At 38.8% G+C, this 21,580-nt stretch overlaps 2 pseudogenes; both read right to left on the bottom strand.

The window, feature by feature from the left end:
- Nucleotides 1-6,836: 6,836 nt before the first annotated feature.
- LOC114100541 (heme oxygenase 2 pseudogene) lies at nt 6,837-7,948 on the bottom strand (annotated as a pseudogene).
- Nucleotides 7,949-15,548: 7,600 nt separating this feature from the next.
- Nucleotides 15,549-15,633, bottom strand: LOC114100620 (U2 spliceosomal RNA; annotated as a pseudogene).
- Between the last annotated feature and the right edge of the window lie 5,947 nt (nt 15,634-21,580).

A 21,580-nucleotide genomic window follows, 5' to 3' on the forward strand; every position in this document is an offset into this window, starting at 1 on the left:
TCTTACTTAAGTGAGACGATGATCATCATTATGGGTAGATAGAACTTATAAAATTCTCTTCCACTACACAGAAATAATGGATTCAGAGAGCTTTTCCTCACCTGATTATAACTGCTGGAATTGTATTAATTTTATTGTCTAGCCCATAGTGCTTGGGGTAGAATAAACATTTTCTGTGTTATATTTTATTTAATTTTGTGACTGCTCTTATTATCACCCTTTAGAACACTCTTTGTTGGTACAAATACAAAATAGTACAGACACTTTGGAGAGAAGTCTGGTGGTTCCTCCATTGGTTAAACACAGAGTTCCCATGTGATCTATGAAATCCAGTCTTATGTACATACCAAGAGAAATGAAAACATATGTTCCCACAAAAACATATATGAATATTCATAGCAGAATTATTCATATTCATAATAACCAAAAAGTGGAAACAACCCATATGTCTATTGTCTGATGAGTGACTAAACAACTGTGGTATAACTATACAAAGAAATATCATTCAGATATTCAGAAACAAATATTGATATGTGCTACAATGTAAGTGAGACTTGAAAACATTATACTAAATGGAAGTTAATTCCATTATAGGAAATGTCCAGAATAGGTAAATCTGAAGAGATAGAAAGCAGATTAGTGGTTGCCTAGAGTTTTGGGGGTAATGGGGGAGGTTAGGGCCATATGATAGCTAAGGAGTATGGAGTTTCTTTTTAGATGGATCCTCTGGACATGATACCACTTGAAAATATTTCAAAAACAGTGTCTGTACTGAACGTACATAAGCTCCCCCACCATATCATTATTCCCTGAGCAATACTATATAAATATTTTCATAGCATTTACATTATATTAGGTATAAGTAATAAGTCATCTACAAGTAATTGACTTAAAATATGCAGGAAGATGTGTGTGGGTTATATGTAGATACTATGTTATTTTATATAATGGACTTGAGCATCCTAGGGTTTTTGTATCCAAGGGGGTTCTGGAACTAATTCCTTGAGGATACCAAGGGGTGACTGTATTTTATAATTGATTGTGGTAATGATTATTCAGTTTCTAAATATGTTAAAGTCAATTGAATTATACACTTTAAGTGGATGGATTGTATGGTATGTGAATATCTCAATAAAGCTGTAAAAGCCAACAAAATAAAACAATATTATGTGGCAGAGTCAATGGTCCAAACCAGGCTTCCCTATGTGGTTCTTCTATTATACCCCACCAAACTCTTAAATCAGTGGTTCCCAGCCAAGGCTTGGCATGGCTTTCCTGATGCCCAGCGTTCCTGATCAATTGTGTTAGAAGCTTGGGGTGAGCTCTGAGAATCTATATCTTTTAAAGCTTCCAGGTGGTTCCCAGTGGGCAGCCATGTTTTTGATGGAAAAGCTCTTCTCAATCTTGGCTCTTAATCTTGGCTCTGCAGGCTCCATTTCATGAGTCTCTGTTCAGTGGCTGTGATCTACATGGAATCTAAAAGATTTGGCATGAAATTTTGATCAAAGCAATTACCTGTATGCTTTTTCAGTAGAGGTTGTCTGAGGCATGGCAGTCAGAGAAATTGAACTGTCAGAAACTAATATAAGAATAATAAGGGAATATTTCTTCTTCATTGGACACCCAAGATGAATAGCAGGTAAAATAAAATTTTAAATTAAATTGAATATGTATATGACTTGACTTTTTTTGTTAAAGGACTATAACATGAATAATGTACATATTAAAAAGAGAAGACCAGACCCTCAATTTCTTTCAATAATGTTAGTGTTGTATATCCTAGCTTGAATAAAACACATTTCATAAAACACCTACACAGTTTTGCAATGCATTATGGATGGCCTCTCTGGAGAAATCTTACATGCCTTTCAATTTTGACATAGTGATATGGTAATAATAGGAGTCTTTGGAATATAATTCTGCATGCATTTCTTACAATTCTTTGCTTTATTGATGGAAAGCCAGGGTTTGCCTCACCTGGATCTGACCTACAGTATAGTTATAGAGGTAGATGAAGGAGAAAGGACCCCTTACGTTCCCCATATTTCTGGGGCTATGGAGTCAAAATCTAAAAAGAAATGTATATGAAATTGCATTTGTTGGGATAGAATTTTAGCTGTTATGAGAGAGACTCAAAATGAGTGGCTTAATAAAAACTGTGCGGCTGTTCTTTTCTTTGCTGATGCTCAGAGATCCAGGCTGCTCCTAGGCAGGCTTCTCTTCCATTTCTAGAATGTTGTCTCTCTTCATATGGCTCAATATGGCATACCACTACCATGTTTGCTGTGGGAAGAGGGCAAGGAAAGAGCAGAGCCTACTGTTCCTAAGGATGGGACTAGAAGTCATGTACATCACTTGTGTGCTATATCTTATTTGTCAGAACTTGACCATCTTAACCATATGCCCACATTTAGCTTCAAGGGAGGCTAGGAATTGCAATATTTATTTTGGTTGATCCAATGCTCAATTAAGAATCCAGAGTTTCTATTACTAGAGAAAAAAGGAGGAAATGGATATTGGGGCATAACTTGTATTTTCTACAAAAGGAAGACGAAAAAAATCTTGAAATCATGGAGATTCTAAGGATAAAATGTGTTTTCTTCTTGGTCCTCTAATACCATCTCTTCATCATCTAAGGAGGAAGCAGGTCCAGTTAGCTCCTGGCCTCTTCCAATCCTGATTGCCTCAAGGTCCAACTGAGACTGAGTTTCAACAAAAATTTATTGAGGGATCACTCTAAGTTGAGTGCATAGTAGACATTGAGGTGTTCACAACAATCCCACGAGGTAGGTATTATTTCTATTTACCAATGAGGGGAGGTGACTCAGAAGTTCAGTGATTCTCCTAAAGCCACACCACTAACTTATGGTTGTACTTATTGTACTGGTTGTACCATATTAGAGGTTCCTAACTCACTGTGAGGCATAAGGAGGGCCTGGAAGGGCTTCCAGGGGATAAAGAGTTGGGTCTTTAAGGAGATCACACCAGGAAGATGGTGAGGTGGGGAGGTTGAGGAGGAGGGACTAGCAGGTACAGAGGGCAGGGACTGCAAGACACTTCTGTAGAGGTCCAAAAACTTCTATAAGGTGGAAATCTAAGTATTGATGGGAGATGAAGCAAAAGGAGCAAACAAGAGCCATTTGCAAAGGGAACCTAAATGGCCTTTTGTAGGCAAAGGGAAATCCTGATGGTTTTGGGCAGGATAGTGATGTGGTCAGATTTCCTCTTTAGAAATCTACCTTCTAGCAAGGAGATCAGGGAGACTGGAGAAAAGATCTAAGCAAGAGATGAACTCACACCTTAACTCTATAAATGGCAAGTTGGGGACAGAGGAAATAGATATCAAAAAGGTATAACTATAGTTCTGATCCAATGTGGGAGTGAGAGGATTATAGAACAACTTCTAGGATGATCCTAGGGTTATGGTGTGGTTGATTGGGTTGATGGTGATTTCATTCATGAAGAAACATATAGCTAACTTCTTATCAATTGAAAAAAATAATAGTTCTAAACACTCTCATGGCAGGAGTCTGTACAATGAGAAATTTAAGGAAAAATAAGATTGAAGACCAACATAGTTACAAATTTATGAAAGTTCTTATAAATATATTTTACACTCACAGAATCAAGGCAATAATAATATCCTGCAAAAAGATGATGACTATGACATTTTTTTTGCATTTTTATTTGACAGACTAGCAACAATAGGTTCTGTACTATTAAGTTCCACATACTAGGGCTCTCTGGAAATTTTTGGTATAGTTCTTCCCTATAGTTCCCTATAGTTTCAATGGAACGTGCATACATTTGCTTTGCTCTGTTGAAAGTAATAAGCATACTTAGGAGCATTTTCTTTTAGTATCCAATCTTCCATTCAAATGCTTAATGCCTTTCTGATTTTATGATTTGGGGCTGCATAAGTCACTAAGTAATGATTCAAAAGTAACTAACAATTCACACATCAACTCGATCCAAAATTCTGACATCTGCAGGAGATGCAGAGAAATAGGTCCATCTATGTGCACCAGAATTTTGAGTAAGGAGAGATTTCTAAGAGGGAGGGAGTGCCATATTTTAAAGCTGGTTAGAGGTACTGTGGATTGCAAAGTTGAGTCTCCTCTGGTCCCCGTGCTTGTGCATTTGTGTCTGCCTCTAGATTCTAACTGCATGCTCAGTCCTTTAATGAAGTCTCACAGAGATGCAGGGGGTAAGAGGCAGCTTGAGCCACATTCTCAGGGTATCATCTTCAAATCCTATTCTGGCAGGGTTGGCCTTGACCTTATATTTGACATTATATTTGATAATGGTTTGTCTACCTTGGTCCTCATAAGTAGAGCTAATAAAGGAAAAAGAATAGCTCAGGCTTTGCCATGGCTACTGTTGGACCCAAGGCAGGTTTTTATTCTGCATGGCCTCTGCAGTTTTTTTGGGAATGATGGAAAGCCATGGCTGTAGACTTTCTATGTAAAGGTGGCTCAGGTTGACATCTGGTGGGAACTGGGGCAAGAATAGCTAGCAGGCCTGTCTTGGAGTGGCATTTATATGACAAATTGTTCATTTTTAATTTCCTTATATGTAGAGCTCAAATAAAAAATGCTCTAAGTTTTCTAAAGAGGCATGTATTCACAGTCCATATGAGGTTAAGGAAAATACAGTTGTTCATACCAAAGAGTAACAAGAATAATCATATGAAGTCATATCAGTAGATAACCCATCAAAATAGTGATGTTCATCTGGGTTTTATAACGGAATGATGTATGGCAAAAAATAACAATGCATTCATCCTACCTTCAAAAAGCCAAGTGAGACTGAGGAATTATAGCAGTGTGATTCTTTCGTTATGGCTGGAAGCAAATGCTTCAGTGATTTCCCTGTAAGCTCTTATCTCTTTTTGAATTTACAACTAATTTGGTTTGTTCTGACATCACTACTGGTACACTTCAAGAAAGTTTTTGTTAGTCACAGGAGGAAGAAAAATACACTTCATAGATCATAGAAATCATTGGCAAAGCCACGCTGAACGCAGCATAGCAGTCAGAGTGAGAGGGTGGGTGGATGAGAGAGTGAATGCTCCCTTCACAGGGGGTGGGAGAGGTTGAGATGACGCATGTGCAATGCCTAACCTGGTGACTAGCATGCAGTACCAGCTCCTTAAATGATAACTCTAATTAGAATTATTCTTTCAAGATCCATTTCTCATCTCAATCATCAGTTCAATACTTCATCTTTTCCCATATTCATAGAAATAGACCTAGCCAGGATCACCAATCCCAAATTCTTTGCCAGGTTCTTAAGAAAGCATACTGTAGCCTCACTTTTGAAGATTTGCACAGCATGTCTGAATAATAAAAACTTTGAGGAGCCCAGCAGGAAAGAAAAAAAAAACTTGTTAACTTTTGTTTTACTTAATGTTTTTCAAATTTTTTGGGACCATGTATTCATCTATGATGTCTTATTATGTTTTCATGGGTCACCAGTTTTGGGGGACAAATTTTCACTGGTTCACCCTATGGCAAAATGACAATTTCACACTCAGCAGTTCATCCAGTTAGAGAATCCTAGGGAATGATCACTGCAGACTTTTTAGGAGAAAAATTAAGTTTTCTTTTTCTCATCCATCAAATGAAATTCATCTAAACTTTGTGGGTAGCATGTTATGACAAATGAAATGGTATATTCTGACTTAATTGAGGTTATTGATTTCTGGTTCTAGCGATCAAGAGAGAGCTGAATTGGTGAGACAAGAGGGTATGCATTGGTTTTGGCATTGCATGGTAGTTATCCTTCAGGCCTCTGCAGAACTTCAAAGTTCAAATTCACATTTACTTAAACTCATCTTCTTTGACCCAGAAAACAGCTGTAGGTATTAGGCTGGAAATGCAACGATCAATCCCTTCAACAGCTAAGTAAGTCATCAAGAGGCGAAAATGTTTAAGGCTTAAGATTTAGAAGTTGAGTCTCTTGGTTCAATTTAGTTCCACAAGCATTTATTTAGCACCTACTATGGTCCAGATATTGGGCTAGGTTCTGGTAGTATAGGGTGATAAAATATGCAGAGTATAGAAGAGACAGATACAAATACAAGTTATAGCAGTGTGAAAAGTGTAGCAACATACTCAGAGGGAATCATGATAGTCAGGGAAGAATATAGAGGAAAGGTGACTTATGAATTGGGGTTTGAAGGTTATATAAGAGTTTTCCCTTGGGAAACAAGCAGGGAAAGACAGAAGCTATTTCAGCCCCCATAGCAGGTGGTGGGTCTTAGAGGATATTATTTGGGTATGTGCAAGCTGTGTGTGTTCGGGCTCTGAGACAGAAAATTTCTGAGAGTTTCCCCTTCATTTCTTTCTACTTGTTTCTGAACAAATTTGGAGGCATAATGTTTTGCAAGAGCCACGTCACGTGCATGATGATGGATGGGAGAAATTCATCAATGTTGGCTAAGAAATTCGTCTATGAGGTTAAAGTTTAAAAACTTTAATAAATCAAATCTCAAACCTGGGATTGAAAAAATGAATGTAAGGGACAGGCTTCTGGCTTCAGGCTGCCCACGTTGTTCTCTCACTTGCTGGGGGGAAGGCCTTTTCCCTGGGGCCTGATTGGTAGTGACTCCTGCAAAGTTTCAGTCCAAAATCCCCTTTTCTTGATTAATGGGATCTTGAGTTCTCCTGAGAAAACTCAGAACCAAGGAGCATTGCATTTCCCTTCCACAGGTCCTCAGTAGAGCCAAAGGACTGATTGGGGTTGGCATCCAGGGAGGTGGTCTTTTTTTTTAGCATCTAGCTTTTATTGGTTGCTTGTTTTCTCAAACCCGGCATTTAAAAAAAGGTCACCTGAGGTGGTAGTTTAGTGAGGTAGAATGGGGTAGGACAGAGGGCACTTGGGAGGACTCCAGCATGGCATGATGGGTCCTTCACATGTAGTACCAGGCCAAGAGTCCAGCAGCCAGGGCCATGCCAGCAGCCAGAATGAACTGGAGACTGGGCTTCCTCAGTGCCGCCATGGCTGTCCGGAAGGGGCAGCTGCTGCCCTCCAGGGCGCCTTTGTCTTGTTGAGCAGCATAGAAGGGGCATTTACGTACATCTCCCTTCCCGACCTGCCCAGGGAGCCCATCCTCCAGGGTCTCTCTGGCCAAGCGGAGCCAGCCTGGTCCAGTTCATTGAATATCTGCATGTTGTCCTCAAAGGCCTTGCTGGCCTCCTCCACTATCCTCTCTTTGGTCTTCAAATTCAGGTCCAGGGCATTCATCCTGGACCGGTAGAACTGTTTGAACTGCTGGGCATTGTCCACGTTCTCAAACAGGTAGAACTGGGTCCCTTCCCCTGTGCTGGGGAGTTTCAGTGCCCGCTGGGCCACCTTCTTCAGCACCTGGCCTTCTGAGAGGTCCCCCATGTAGCGGGTGTATGCATGGGCCACCACCAGCTCTGGCTCATTCTGCCCTATATAGTGGATCCGCTCTACATACTTCTGGGCAGCCTCAGAGCACTTCACCAGCTCCTCCCAGTTTTCACCAAAGAAGTACTCCATGTCCTTGGTCAGCGCCTCCTTCCGGTGCAGCTCCGTGGGGAAGTACAAGGGGGCAAAGGCTGGGTGGTCCTTGTTGCGGTCCATTTCCTCCTCAAGGGCTGAGTATGTGAAGTGCAGTTGTAGCCAGCTTAAATAGCTCCTTCTTAATGTTGCCTTTCAAGAAATCCTTGACAAACTGGGTGTTTTCTGCCGGGTCATGTGCTTCCTTGGTCCCTTCCTTGAGGAGCTCAGAGAGGTCAGCCATTCTGGTATGGTTTTTCCTTTTCTGGGGCCACAGAGTTCTTTTTCTCAGATTCATCTATTCCCTCAGAGGTCTCCACTTCTGCTGACATGGTTGCTGAGCGGTTCTTGATGCCCTGACAATGGTTCTGCCGAAGGTCTACTCGCCCCGAGCGTCCACTCGTCAGCTCGCCTGCCAGCTACTCCCAGGGAGGTGGTCTTTAAGCAGCATCCCCACATCACCCCCACCAGGACCTTCCTACAACATGGGAGACTGCGTGGTGTCAGGATCATGGAGCTGGGCAGAACCAGACGGTCCTCAGCTAAACTGGTGCTGCTTTTAGAAGGAAGTATGGAAAGGTTCCTATTTTAAAATAAGCCTCCTGGGTGAAATCAGAAGGTCAAGGCACTGGGGCTTATTAAAGGATGATGTGGGCTGGGGATGTGGCTCAAGCGGTAGCGCGCTCGCCTGGCATGCGTGCGGCCCGGGTTCGATCCTCAGCACCACATACAAACAAAGATGTTGTGTCTGCTGAAAACTAAAAAATAAATATTAAAAATTCTCTTTCTCTCTCTTAAAAAAAAAAAAAATGATGTGCACAACCCAGAACTGCTCATGGACATTTCTCTTTCTCCACTCAAGGGGACAGAGGATGGGTAATACGAACCCTCCAGAGCCAGGCCACAGCGACTGTCCTTTTTTTCTCCGTGGTTGGAAAGTATTCTGTGACTCAGAGAAACAGCCAGAGACCAAAGGACTGCTTGAAACTGGGCAGCACATGGCGAGGGCTGCTTTGAATTAAGGTTCTTTCTGTTTGACTGCAGTGGCTGAGGCCAGCTTCCAAGAATCCTGTCCCTAGCTTCTTAGAGGGGACTCTTGCTCTTGGTGGGGTTTGCACATGTCTTATTTTTAGCACATCTTTCTCTATGAATTTTCAAAGGTGGGATTCATTTGTTTTTTGAACAAAATGGGCTATGATTTTGCTAGATGGACCAGCTAGCCAGCCTGGGTGTGCTGGCTATTACCTGGGGATTCACTCACATCCCCAAACTATTTTGCATATGGCTCTCTCCTGCTCTGGGCTTTTTAAGTATAATCTATAGATTATACAACAGGGCTTCCCTCACTTGGCTTCTGCTTTATTATGGCCAATGAGAGAAGAACAGAGGGCTTGAAGGGAAGGATCTGGGTACTTTCTCCCATTTCCTCTCTCCAAGCACAGGTGCTGTGTCTGGCTGCAGCTGTGACTTCCCATGTCCACTGCTTGATGGGTGACCCCACCTCTCTTGTGTCCATTCTCACTGGGCTTAGCTATTACCATACCTATACCCTCCCTGTTTCTTCGGGCCTGCCATGGTAAGAGTCTAGTTCTTGTTAGATTCTGGGTGTCTTCCCATCCTTTCTACCTCTTTTTTTAAATTTAAATTAAGTTGAAATTCTTATAACATACAATTAACCATTTTAAAGTGTATGATTCAGTGGCATTTGGCACATTCACAATTTTGTGCAACACACAACAGACAACCTTATCATACCAGAAGAATATCCATGAAGAACATCAATTAAATACTCACTTCTCACCCACCCCCCAACCTTTGGCACCCATGAATCTGCTTTCCATCTTTGTAGGTTTGGCTATTTTGGGTATTTCATATAAAAGGAATCTATCATATGTGTCCTTTGGAGTCTGGCTTCTTTAACTTAGTACAATGTTTTTGAGGTTCATCCAAGTGGTAGCATGTATTAACACTTCATTCATTTTTAGGGTTGAATAATGTTCCATTGTATTGATACACCACAATCTTCTTAATTCTAAACTCTGTAGGCTGGCGGTTCTCAAAATGTGGTCTTTAGACCAGCAGCAATAGCATCCTCTGGGAATGTGCTGGAAATGCAAATTCCCAGGTGCACCCACTCCATCAAACTCTGGAGAGTGAGACCTAGCAATCTGGTTTTTAATGGGCTCGTTAAGCAGGGTTCTGATGTCTGCTCAACTATGAGGTCTACTGTCTTTTGACTATGGTCTCCTCATTTGAAGAATCTGGGATGAATTTATTTCCTCTTTGGACCCTAATTAATACATCTCCAGCTGGGACCATGGCATCTGTTGCTTGTGGGTTTGGTTCTGGGTACATCCTGAGCAGGCCAGTGGGATCTCAACAACCTTAGTTCTAGAAGTAGATATAAAGCGCATGATCTAAACATCATTCCCCAGTGGGACAATGTGCTAGAAGTCCGGAGTGAAACTTCCCATATAGCACATCATTTATTAGCTGCCTTCCCTTTCCTATTGACTCCTCCACTCCACAAGTGGTGCTTTCCATAGCCACTCCTCATTCTCCAGGCCCCAGGCCTCCTAAATAAACTACTTGAACTTGAATCCTTATCTCAGGATCATCTTCTGGAGGATCTCAACTTAATTAGCCATCCTAAAAGATGGCTGGGATAGATACAAGTAAGAGATTTTTGGACTTAGATCACTGTTATGCTATTACAGCTTTGAACCCATCAAAGATGAAGATTGCCTTGGGAGTAATGTAGGTTAACAGTGGACTTTGTTCCTATTAAATAACAGTCTGCTTCCAGTTACTTGGTGCCCCTGCTTGGGATGTATGTCTAACTTTGCTTGTTCTAGGTTGCTACCATAGTAACAAGAGTAATTAACCTTAATTTCTTGTCTCTCTGCCTTTCTCTTTCTCTGGGTATCACCACTCTTCTCACCCTATTCCAGTTCATTCTGGATTTGCTTTGAAGTATTTCAGGGAAACAGCCAGAACTCCTGTCTACATTCATCTGTACACTGATAATATCTTTCCCCTGTTTTTTCAGGTGCATTTTCTTTTTTTTTTTGGTGATAAAGCACATGCATGTTAGAGTAGAGACATTTAAACAGGGTTTGGCAATTAGAAAACACAGAAGTGACATCAACTGGGCCAGTGTTTGGTCCCCCTTTGTCAACTCAGAACATCTGTTTGGCCAACGGGGGCACCTTAGTTTATTGCTGTCATTAGGAGCTGTCAGTCAGAGGAACTGAAACCTGTGTTTCCCACTGAGGTGTTGAATATTAATAACTTACACTTCCTATCAAGGGCTCAGTTCTAATTCACATTTTTTTTTTTTAAAGAAGAAGTTCTCAGTTTCTGTTCATAGTACGTACTGGATTCTAGAAGTCATGTAAAAGGCAAAAGACTAATCCATTTGGAAAGATATTTTCTCACCAAAAAGAAATAGAATTGATAAATGTAGCAGGTTCTTGTGATACTCTGTGCCATATCCCATCAGTCTATTTGGTTTCAAAACCTTACGGGTGGACAGTTTTGTATAACTTAGTGTGTCCCACATCAAGGTTGTGCTTTGACATATCTTTTTGTTGTTTTCCCAAAGCTTCATAAGTCTTTTCATCCTTGATAGGCACAACTAAGAAATCAGCACCCCAGATACCATTCTCAAGCAATAGGTTATTGAATGCCTCAGACTCTTTGTGTTCCAGTGTGACAATTTTGAGACATACTCTAAGTAGCTCCTTGAGGGCCCCCAAAGGAGTTGAGTATTATTAGGAAGTATTGGCTCACAGGATTATGGAGGCTGAGAAGTCCTGCCATCTGCAAGCAGGAAGCTCAGGAAAGCTGGTAATATAGATCTAGTCCATGCCCTTAGGCTGGAGAATAGGGAGACCAATGATATAGACCCTGGTCTGAGTCTAATGGCCCAAGAAACAGGAATGCTGATGTCCAACAGCAAGAAAGTTTAGATAGATCACCTGAAGTAGAGAGAGCAAATTTTCTCTTTGTCCTTTTTTGTTCTATCTGGGACCTCAACAGATTTGATGATGCCCACACACAATGGTAGGGGCAGATTTTCTATACTTAGCCTACTGATTCAAATGCTCCTGTCTTCCCAGAACACCCTCACAGACACACCAAGAAATACAGCTACCTGGGCTTCCCTTAGCCCAGTCAAGTTGACACACAAAATTAACCATCACAGACATGATCCCTGTTATAGAGAAGTTTGAAGTCTCATGGGGATTGATGAACACAGAGAAAGGTAATTTAAGTACACCCTGACAAGTTCGTGGAAATAGAGTAATTAAGACAGGTTGGGGTGATGGGCATATTTTGGGCAGAGAGCCCAGACTGCAGCACATAAGTTGTGGTAAACATCATCGGAGACCAGATCTGAAGGTTTATAAGAGTTAGACACAAAGGAGAAAAAAGAACTACCTGTTGTTCTTAGGATTCTTAGCATCTTAGGACCTTGGAGGTTAGTCTGTCCAACCTTCACTTGTGGTTTGGCTCTTCTCTAAAGAATTCTTGCAAGGTAATCATCCTATCTCTGGCTAGCTATCGTTACGTCTTGTGATTTTATGCCCCTGACTGGGATGCATAGTGAGGTGGGAACGCTTCCTTGTGGACTGCAGTTTTACCTAAGCTTTTCTGTTTCTTCCATCACTAAGCAGCCTTCACATTAGGTCTGGCACTTTGCAATTTCCTCTCCAAATTAACACCCACCTCCTTTTGTTAGCTGCTCATCAAATGTCATTTTGCAATCCTGTCAATTCTTCCTTCTAAATATCGCTTGAATCTGATCTCTTCCCTTCACCTTGATAATCAATTAACAGAGAAAATGAGACAGAGAGCCATGTGGCAATTCAGTAAAAATAGAGCTATTTTACCTCCCTTTTCACTGGCCTAGACAACTGCGGCAGTCTCCTAGCTGGTCTCCCTGTGTCCCTTTCACCCTTGCCACTTAATTCTCACTGTTAGCCGAGAGATCCTCCCAAGATGAAAACATGACCAGGCCATTTCCCTGTTTAATGGCATTCAACAGATTCTCAGTGATCTTCACATAAAGGACACACATGCTTATCATGCCCCTAAGGTTTACAGTGTCCCTCCCTTTCCTGTCACAGTCCTTGGTGCTGGCGTGCTAGCTGTGTAGAAAGGGAGGGACACTGTAGAAAGGGTCTCAGGTCTTCATGTAGGTGGGTTCCTCCTCCTGGAATGTGTTCCTCTGATCTAGCTGGGTAAGTTCCGCTCACTTCTCAGCTCTGAGTTCAGGAGTAACTTCCTCTGAGAGGCCTTCACTGAAGGACATAGAGTCACCTCTATAGGATGGGTCAGTGGTAGAGGTTATTCACCTTGCCCTCCCCTCCCCCACTTCCTTCCTTCCTCCTTCCTCCTCCTTTCCCTTCCTCTTATAAATAAATAGTGTACACAGTAAATGGGGCCCATTTTAAGTATACAGACATTTGAGTGATGTTATAAAACATCTCCAGCATCCCAAAGGCTTCCATACATATATAAATTTCTCAGAAGTAACTTTTACTCTGACTTCTATTACTATAGATCATTGTTGCCTGTTTTTGAACTTCATATAATGGAACTGTGCAGTACTCACTTTTAGTATTTGGCTCCTTGCACCCATCTATGTTGGTGAATGTGGCAGCAGCTCATTCCTTTTCCTTTCCTGGGTGCCATTTCACTGTACGATGAACTCTATGAATATAACCATAATTTTCAAAAGCTCTATTTGGTTCTTAATTGACACATAGTTCTGGTGTTCAATAATAATTTTTTAATCCATTCTCCTCTTAAGATGAACTTCAGTTGCTTTTGTCTATTATGAGTATTTCTGTCATGGACATTAGTATACTTGTCTTTTGCTGAATATATGCATTTTTTATTATACTGTGAGATTTTATTATTTTTTTCCAAAAGATTTGCTGCCTCGTCTTTCTGGGATCTTTCTCAATAGACCTCTCCTTGCAGAAGGATTTTCATTTCCACCCAACTGCTGTAAGGCTGGCCTTGTGACTTGCTTTGTGTAGTAAAATATGGTAGAAAGAATGCATACTATCTCTAATCAGAGGCTCCAAGAATCATTGTATGGTTCTGCCATTGTGTTTTTCCTCTGACATGTGATCAGCTTAGAGTATGTTCTGTTCTGGGTCCTAGACTAAAGAGAATGTGGAGTAGAGACACAGAAGACTTGGTTATGAGCAATTGGAATTTAGGGATTGTTTGTTACCACAGCAAAACATTGTCTAAGTTGACTGATATAATGCTTTTCCTTGTTCTTCCATAACACCTTCTAATTCCCTGTCATGAAATGGCACAAATTCCAACAAAACATTGTTTAACTTTCTTCCTACCATACCCCAACTTGGGTGGATACTCTATGTTTTGATTCATTGTTGTAGAGCCAGAAAGCATCAAGTTTTGAAGCAAGCATCCGAGTACTTTGATGTACAAATAATAGGTTTTTAGTACACGTTTATTAATTTTTAACCTTTTGTTGATAGAAAAGTCAGTTCTTCTAGATGTGTCCCCATGGTAGATAGCCCAGAAAGCAGTACCAGTTCCCTGTCTTTAAATTTGGACAATTTGATTCTAATGTATATTGGTGTAAGTCTCTTTGTTTTTTTATTTTATTTTTATTTTTTTTTTTTTTGGTGTAAGTCTCTTTGGATTCATCTTGTTCTGTGTCCTTTGTATGGAGAACCAAGTATAGACTGATTAGTAAAGAGAAGGTGGCTCTAAATCTCCTTTCCTGTGGCTCAAGGAAATGATGTGGCTAATGATGTGGCTCAAGGTGACTTTAGCCTGTTTTGTAGTGACTTTCTACCATTGACCCATGTTGAATTTACTGTGACTGTAATTCTTCCTTTTTTCTTCAATTTTTTTTTTAAGTTTAGAAGGACACAGTATCTTTATCTATTTATTTATTTATTTATTTATGGTGCTGAGAATTAAACCCTGCTGCTAAGCCAGTTTCCTCATCCTGTATTGGTACCCTGGTGAACTTACTGATCATCGTATTCCCAATAGCCCACTCTCTCACCTTTCCCTGGAGTCTGAGTTTACTGGTTTATTCATTTATTGTAACCGTGCCTTCCTCACTGTTTCTCATTTCCCATATCTGATTGTTCTATCTCACCCTGTCCTCCAGCAACACCAAATTACTCTATTTCAAATCTTATCGCAGGCCTCTGTTCACTTCTGATTGACATGGGCATTTATCAGTTTCCATCAAATTGAACTCCATTGTGCTGAAGTAAAAAGGTGCCAGAAGAAGAAATGGCCTAGTCAAAAATGAGCACTTGCAATTTTAAGCAAATGCCATTGTAACTTTCAATTTAGGAATTACGCTTGAAGATTCTGTATTTTCTTGTTGATTTGAAGATGTTCTTTATATATTCTGTGCATTAACTCTTAGCTTGTTGTATGCGTCATAAACAGTTTCAGTTTTCCTCATTTGTCTTGTCATTTTGTTTAGAGTATCTTTGTTTTATACAGAAAGTTTTAATTTTGTCAATCACTCTTTTATGGTTTGTGCTTTTTAATCTCTTGCTTAAGCAATCCTTCCCAATTGTGATTTACAGAGTGTACATTTGCTTCTAAAATTATTTTTCACGTTTAGATCTCTAATTCATCACATTTTCAATTATATGTGGCTTCAGTTACTATAGCTGAAGAATATCTTTCCTATCTTTTAAGGTAAATCTCTCTTGCTTGTTTTTCTTTTTCAGAATAGTCTCAGTTATCCTTGAATTTTTGCTTTTATATGTGAATTTTGGAATTAGCATGAGTTGTATGAAAATTCAATTTGGATTTTGATTGGAATCATATGGAATTTAAAAATTAATGTGTAGACAATTTGCGTCCTTGCTATAAATCTTCCGTTCTACGCACAGTATAATTTAACATTTATACAGGTCTTCAAAAGTGTTTGAATAATGTTTGTAATTTTCTTCATAAAGTCTCATGCTTCTTAACTTGTAGATTTATTTCTGGTTGTCATATTTTTTTGATTAATATGAATAGTTTTAAAAATTCTCCATACATGTTCTACACTTGATCTTAGCCAAAAGGCTGAGAAGCGATTCCAAACATTTTCTAATTGGCTATATTTTGTACATAAAAATAACTGCTGGGATTTTTCAAATGTTGAACTTAAATCACGTAATTCAACTAAAGTATCTCATTTGTTCTAATAGTTTTCACATTCCCTGGGATTCCAGGGTAGCAATCATATTCCAGGCAAATAATGACAATTTTTCCTTTTAATTTTGCAGTCCTTCGTCCCACATATTCCTTTTCCCCCTAGTGAATTGGTGAGGATCTTTAAGAGAACAGAAGGGGCAATAATGCATTTGAGTGTTATTTCTAATTTTAACAGAAATTGTCTTGAAGTTTAACCCCAAAGTATAGATGGTCTTCAATTTATGAGGGTTTGACTTGTGATTTTTTTTTTAAATTTTTTGACTTTTTGATGGTGCAAAAGCAGTATGTACAGTAGTGACTGTACTTTGAATTTTGAGGAGTGACCTTTTCCTGGGCTAGAGATAGGTGCTTATAATATGCTGGGTAGCGGCAGTGAGCCACAGTTCCCAGTCAGCCATGTTGAACTTTTGCAGTTGGCTGTGTTGCCCTGTTGTGGTGTTCACTAAGTTAGTACACTTTTAACTTGGAACACTTTCAACTTAAATGGGTTTATCTGAATGTAACCCATCACAAGTTAAGGATAAAAAATAAAACAAACGAGGAGACACAGCAGTATGTTTATTATAGCTTTTGTAAAATTAATTTTTATTTGTTTTAACTAGTTACACAAGATAGTAGAAGGCACTTATGAACTTTGATATATCATATATATCTGGGTTATAATTTCTCATTATTCTGAATGTATATGTTGTAGAACCATATTGGTCATGAAGTCACATATATACATAAAGTACAAAAGTTGGTTTCACTCTACTATCTTTCTTATTCCCATACCCCATTCCCTCCCCTCCCTTTATTTCCCTCTACCTAATCTAAGGTAACACGATTCTTCTCTAGTGCTCCCCCACACCTTGAAGTGAATTAGCATCTGCATATTAGAGAAACATTCAGCCTTTGATTTTTTTTTGGATTGGCCTATTTCACTTAGTATGATATTCTCCAACTCCATTCATTTACTGGCAAATGCCATGATTTCACTCTTCTTAAAAGCTGAGTAATATTCCATTCTTTGTATATACCACATTTTCTTTATCCACTCATCTATTGAAGAACACCTAGGTTGGTTCCACAGTTTAGCTATTGTGAATTGAGCTGCTATAAACATTGACGTGGCTATATTACTGTAGTATGCTGATTTAAAATCCTTTGAATATAAATTGAGGAGTGGGATAGCTGGGTCAATGGTGGTTCCATTCCAAGTTTTCTGAGGAATCTCCATACTGCTTTCCATAGTGGTTGCACCAATTTGCAGTCCCACCAGCAATGTATGAATGCACCTTTTTCACCACATCCTCTTCAAAATTTATTGTTGCCTGTATTCTTATGATTGCCATTCTGACAGGAGTGAGATGAAATCTTAGAGTAGTTTGATTTGCAACATCTCTAATTGCTAGAGATGATGAACACTTTCTTATATATATTTGTTGATCAATTGTATTTCTTCTTCTGTGAAGTGTCTGTTTAGTTCCTTAGCCCATTTATTGATTGGGTGATTAGTTTTTCTGGTGTTAAGTTTTTTGAGTTCTTTATATATCCTAGAGATTAATGCTTTAAGGGAGGTGCATGTGGTAAAGATTTTCTCCCAGTTTGTAGGCTCTCTCCTCACGTTATTGATTGTTTCCTTTGTTGAAAAGAAGCTTTTTAATTTGAATCCCTCCCATTTATTGATTTTTAAAAAATTTGTATTATTGGTTGTTCAAAACATTACATAGTTATTGACATATCATATTTCATACATTTGATTCAAGTGGGTTATGAACTCCCATTTTTACCCCATATACAGATTGCAGAATCACATCGGTTACACATCCACTGTTTTACATAATGCCATATTAGTAACTGTTGTATTCTGCTACCTTTCCTATCCTGTACTATCCCCCCTCCCCTCCTCTCCCCTCCCATCTTCTCTTTCTACCCCATCTACTGTAATTCATTTCTCCCCCTTGTTTTTTTCCCTTTCCCCTCACTTCCTCTTATATGTAATTTTGTATAACAGTGAGGGTCTCCTTCCATTTCCATGCAATTTCCCTTCTCTCTCCCTTTCCCTCCCACCTCTTGTCCCTGTTTAATGTTAATCTTCTTCTCATGCTCTTTCTCCCTGCTCTGTTCTTAGTTGTTCTCCTTATATCAAAGAAGACATTTGGCATTTGTTTTTTAGTACACTTTTAACTTAGAACACTTTCAACTTAAATGGGTTTATCTGAATGTAACCCATCACAAGTCAAGGAGAAAAAATAAAACAAACAAGGAGACACTGCAGTATGTTTATTATAGATTTTTAAAATTAATTTTTATTTGTTTTTTAGGGATTGGCTAGCTTCACTTAGCATAATCTGCTCTAATGCCATCCATTTCCCTGCAAATTCCATGATTTTGTCATTTTTTAGCGCAGAGTAATACTCCATTGTGTATAAATGCCACTTTTTTTAAAAATCCATTCGTCTATTGAAGGGCATCTGGGTTGGTTTCACAATCCATTTAGAATGAAGCTGGCCCTGGGTTTAGCATATATAGCTTTTGCAATGTTGAGGTATACTCCTACTATCCCTAGTGTTTCTAGTGTTTTGAACATGAATGTGTGCTGTATTTTGTCAAATGCTTTTTCTGTGTCTGTTGAGATGATTGTATGATTCTTGTTTTTAAGTCTATTAATATGATGAATTACGTTTATTGATTTCTGTATGTTGAACCAACCCTGTATCCCTGGGATGAACCTCACTTGATTGTGGTGCACTCTCTTTTTAATATGTTTTTGTATGCAATTTACCAGAATTTTATTGAGAATTTTTGCATCTGTGTGTATCCCCTGATGATGTTGGTCTGAAGTTTTCTTTCTTTGATGTGTCTTTGTCTGGTTTTGTTATCCAGGTGATATTCGCCTCATAGAATGAGTTTTCTATTTTATGGAATACTTTGAGGAGTATTGGTGTTAATTCTTCTTTAAAAGTCTTGTAGAATTCAGCTGAAAATCCATCTGATCCTGGGCTTTTCTTGATTGGTAGGCTTTTGATGGCATTTTCTATTTCATTACTTGAAATTGATCTGTTTTAATCGTGTATGATCTCTTCATTCAGTTTGGGTAGGTCATATGTCTCTAGAAATTTGTACATATCTTTTATATTTTCTATTTTATTGGAATATAAATTTTCAAAATAGTTTCTAATTATCTTTTGTATTTCAGAACATGTCCGTTGTGGAATTTCCTTCTTCATTTTATATTTTAGTAATTTGAGTTTTTTTCTCTCTTTCTCTTCATTAGTATGGCCAGGGGTTTATCAACTTTATTGTTTCAAAGAACCAACTTTTTTATTATAGCTTTTTATATATTTTTTTAATTATAGCTTTTATTGTTATTTAAGATGCATTTTTAGGTAAAACCCCAGTTTCTAATTTGCTAAGATTGTAGAAATGGTTGTTGGATTTCATTGAATTTTTTTGCGACTATTGAGATATTATTATATTATTACATTTTAACATGCCAATATGGCACACCATCATTGTTAAATTTTCTACTTTTTAGTCATTGTTTTGTAAATACCTGGCATAAGTTCTATTTGGCTGTACCTTATTATTTTTAAAAAATTGGATTCAAGGGATTATTTTATTTAGGATATTTATATTGATACTTATAAATGAAATCGGTCTGCATTTTTTCTTGAACTATCTGTGAAAGACCATATTATTGTTCATAATTATTTGATGGTCTTCCCTGCAAGAGGACAATGCATTCCCAGTGTGGCACATACTGCCTCCCCGCAGCTGTCCTTTATACCCTTTGTCAAATCTGACCACAAGACACACTTGAAACAAGTGTGTGGAAATCACTCTAGCCAATCCTAAACAGAGGTTTTAAGAGCCATTACAATTATTATCTGCCGCGACAGTGGACATGTTCCACAGAGGGCAATATGGCTATGCTGGGGACAACTAGCAACTGCTACCACAGTCTACTGCTTGGAACTTGAATGTGGAACAGAACTGCGTTTGGGACACAGCCTCAGCTGACCTGTAGCCTGTGAATAAGGTATAATTTTTTGTTTTGTAAACACTTGAGGTTTTGGGGTTGTCATCACAGTCAAGCCAAGTAATTATTCATATCTGTTCTAAAAATAAAGGGTAATATAGCCTCATAAAATGGGCTGCTAACTTTTTCTTTCCTCTTCTGTGAAAAAATTTACATGTGAAAGAAATAGTCTGTTCCTTGAATGTTTAGTAAAATTTGATTGTAAAACTGTCCAGGCTTCTGTAAATAGAGAAGAATTTTGACAAATTATTCAATTTTAAAAAACTCAATATGTTGACATATTAGGTTTACTACTTTTTTTTTTCTTGTGTCAATTTTGGTAATTTATATATTTGTAGAAAAATTCTCCTTGTAATTATGTTTTATGTCAACATAAAGTTGTTTGGAACAATTTCTACTAATTAAAGAACAAACTTTTTCTGTATTTTAATTATGCTCTAATTAGAATATTATTTGTTCCTTATCTCATTCTCTTGATAAAAATTTAAAAATAAGTTTGTCTACATAATTAGTGCTTTTAGAGAACCTGATTATTCTTTGTCAAAAATTCTTGTCAAGTTCTTTCCCCAAAACTTCTTGTCAAAACTTCATTTAGTAATTTATGTTTAGTATTTTATGTCCTGATTTTTATTTTTCCTTTCTACTCTTGGGAATTTTCTCTCTAGCTTTAAGGGTATATGTATAGTTTCTTTATTCTCAATATTTCTTAACACTAGCATTATAGGGTTGGCTGCAGGTAGTCGTTATTTTTCTCATACTTATGCTCCAGACAGCATGAAGAAGAAGGAGATAAGAAGAGCTTCCCTTCCTTGAAGAGTTGACCTGGAAGTTACGCCCATCACTTCTGTTCATGTCCCACTGGCAAGAACTCAGTCCCCAGCCACACAAGACAGTAGCATTTTAGTTTCTATTTAGAAAGGGCAAATGTCCAGCTAAAAAGTAAGGGTTCTCTTTTTAATGGAAAATAGAAAAGACAATGGATCTTGAGGACAACTAGCATCTCTCTGCCACAGTAGACCCCTTTGGTACCTAAATACCCATGCACACCCATCTTCCCAGCCATCCCTACACCAAAACAGATAGCGCTAAAATTCCTTGTAGTTATTGAATCTGTTTCAAAGTTTAAGATCTGCTGATGTTAGACACAGCCTTCTCCAGCAGGTCTAGATGTAGCTATGGTGCAGGGACTTAAAATGTAAAAGGTAAGTTATCTACCTGTTAAATACCCAATACCCAAGGATGAAACAGGGGCAGGAAAGCCTTAGAAACATTTTGTAGAGGGGCTTGAAGCACCTCAGCCAGGGCTGACGAGTGACCAAACCCCACTGCCACGCAGCAGCCTCTGACTCTCTCTTGGAAGAACTCTTTAATCCATCATCCTTGGGGAGCCTGGTGTTACCTTTTTGTATGTTCTTTCTTGTGATGCGTCCTGGCCACACCCAAGGTGAGTCCTGCAAAGTAGTTTCTACTGGTGGACAGAAAATCTTACTGATCCACGTCAAATCGGCTCTTTGTCAAGCATCATCAGGCAGCTCTTTTGTTTAGAAATAGACTTTTGTGCCTGAAGAATTTTGTGTTACTCTTTAAAATTCACCTTCTGCCTCACTCATTACCCTGTCTCTCAACTGGGTGGCAGCTAACTTGTTGTATCTGAAGCAAAGACTTAGATGGGAAAGGTAATTCCATTAATTACATTTTTCCCCCAAGATTGGCTCCAATTTTCTGGCAAACATCTTCTAAAAGAAGGTGTTGATAAAATCTTGGGGCCATGGCATTATCTCATGCCAAGCCTGGCAAGACAGA

The sequence above is a fragment of the Marmota flaviventris genome, chromosome 2 (assembly GCF_047511675.1).
Source record: "Marmota flaviventris isolate mMarFla1 chromosome 2, mMarFla1.hap1, whole genome shotgun sequence".
In the NCBI taxonomy this organism is placed as follows: Eukaryota; Metazoa; Chordata; class Mammalia; order Rodentia; family Sciuridae; genus Marmota; species Marmota flaviventris.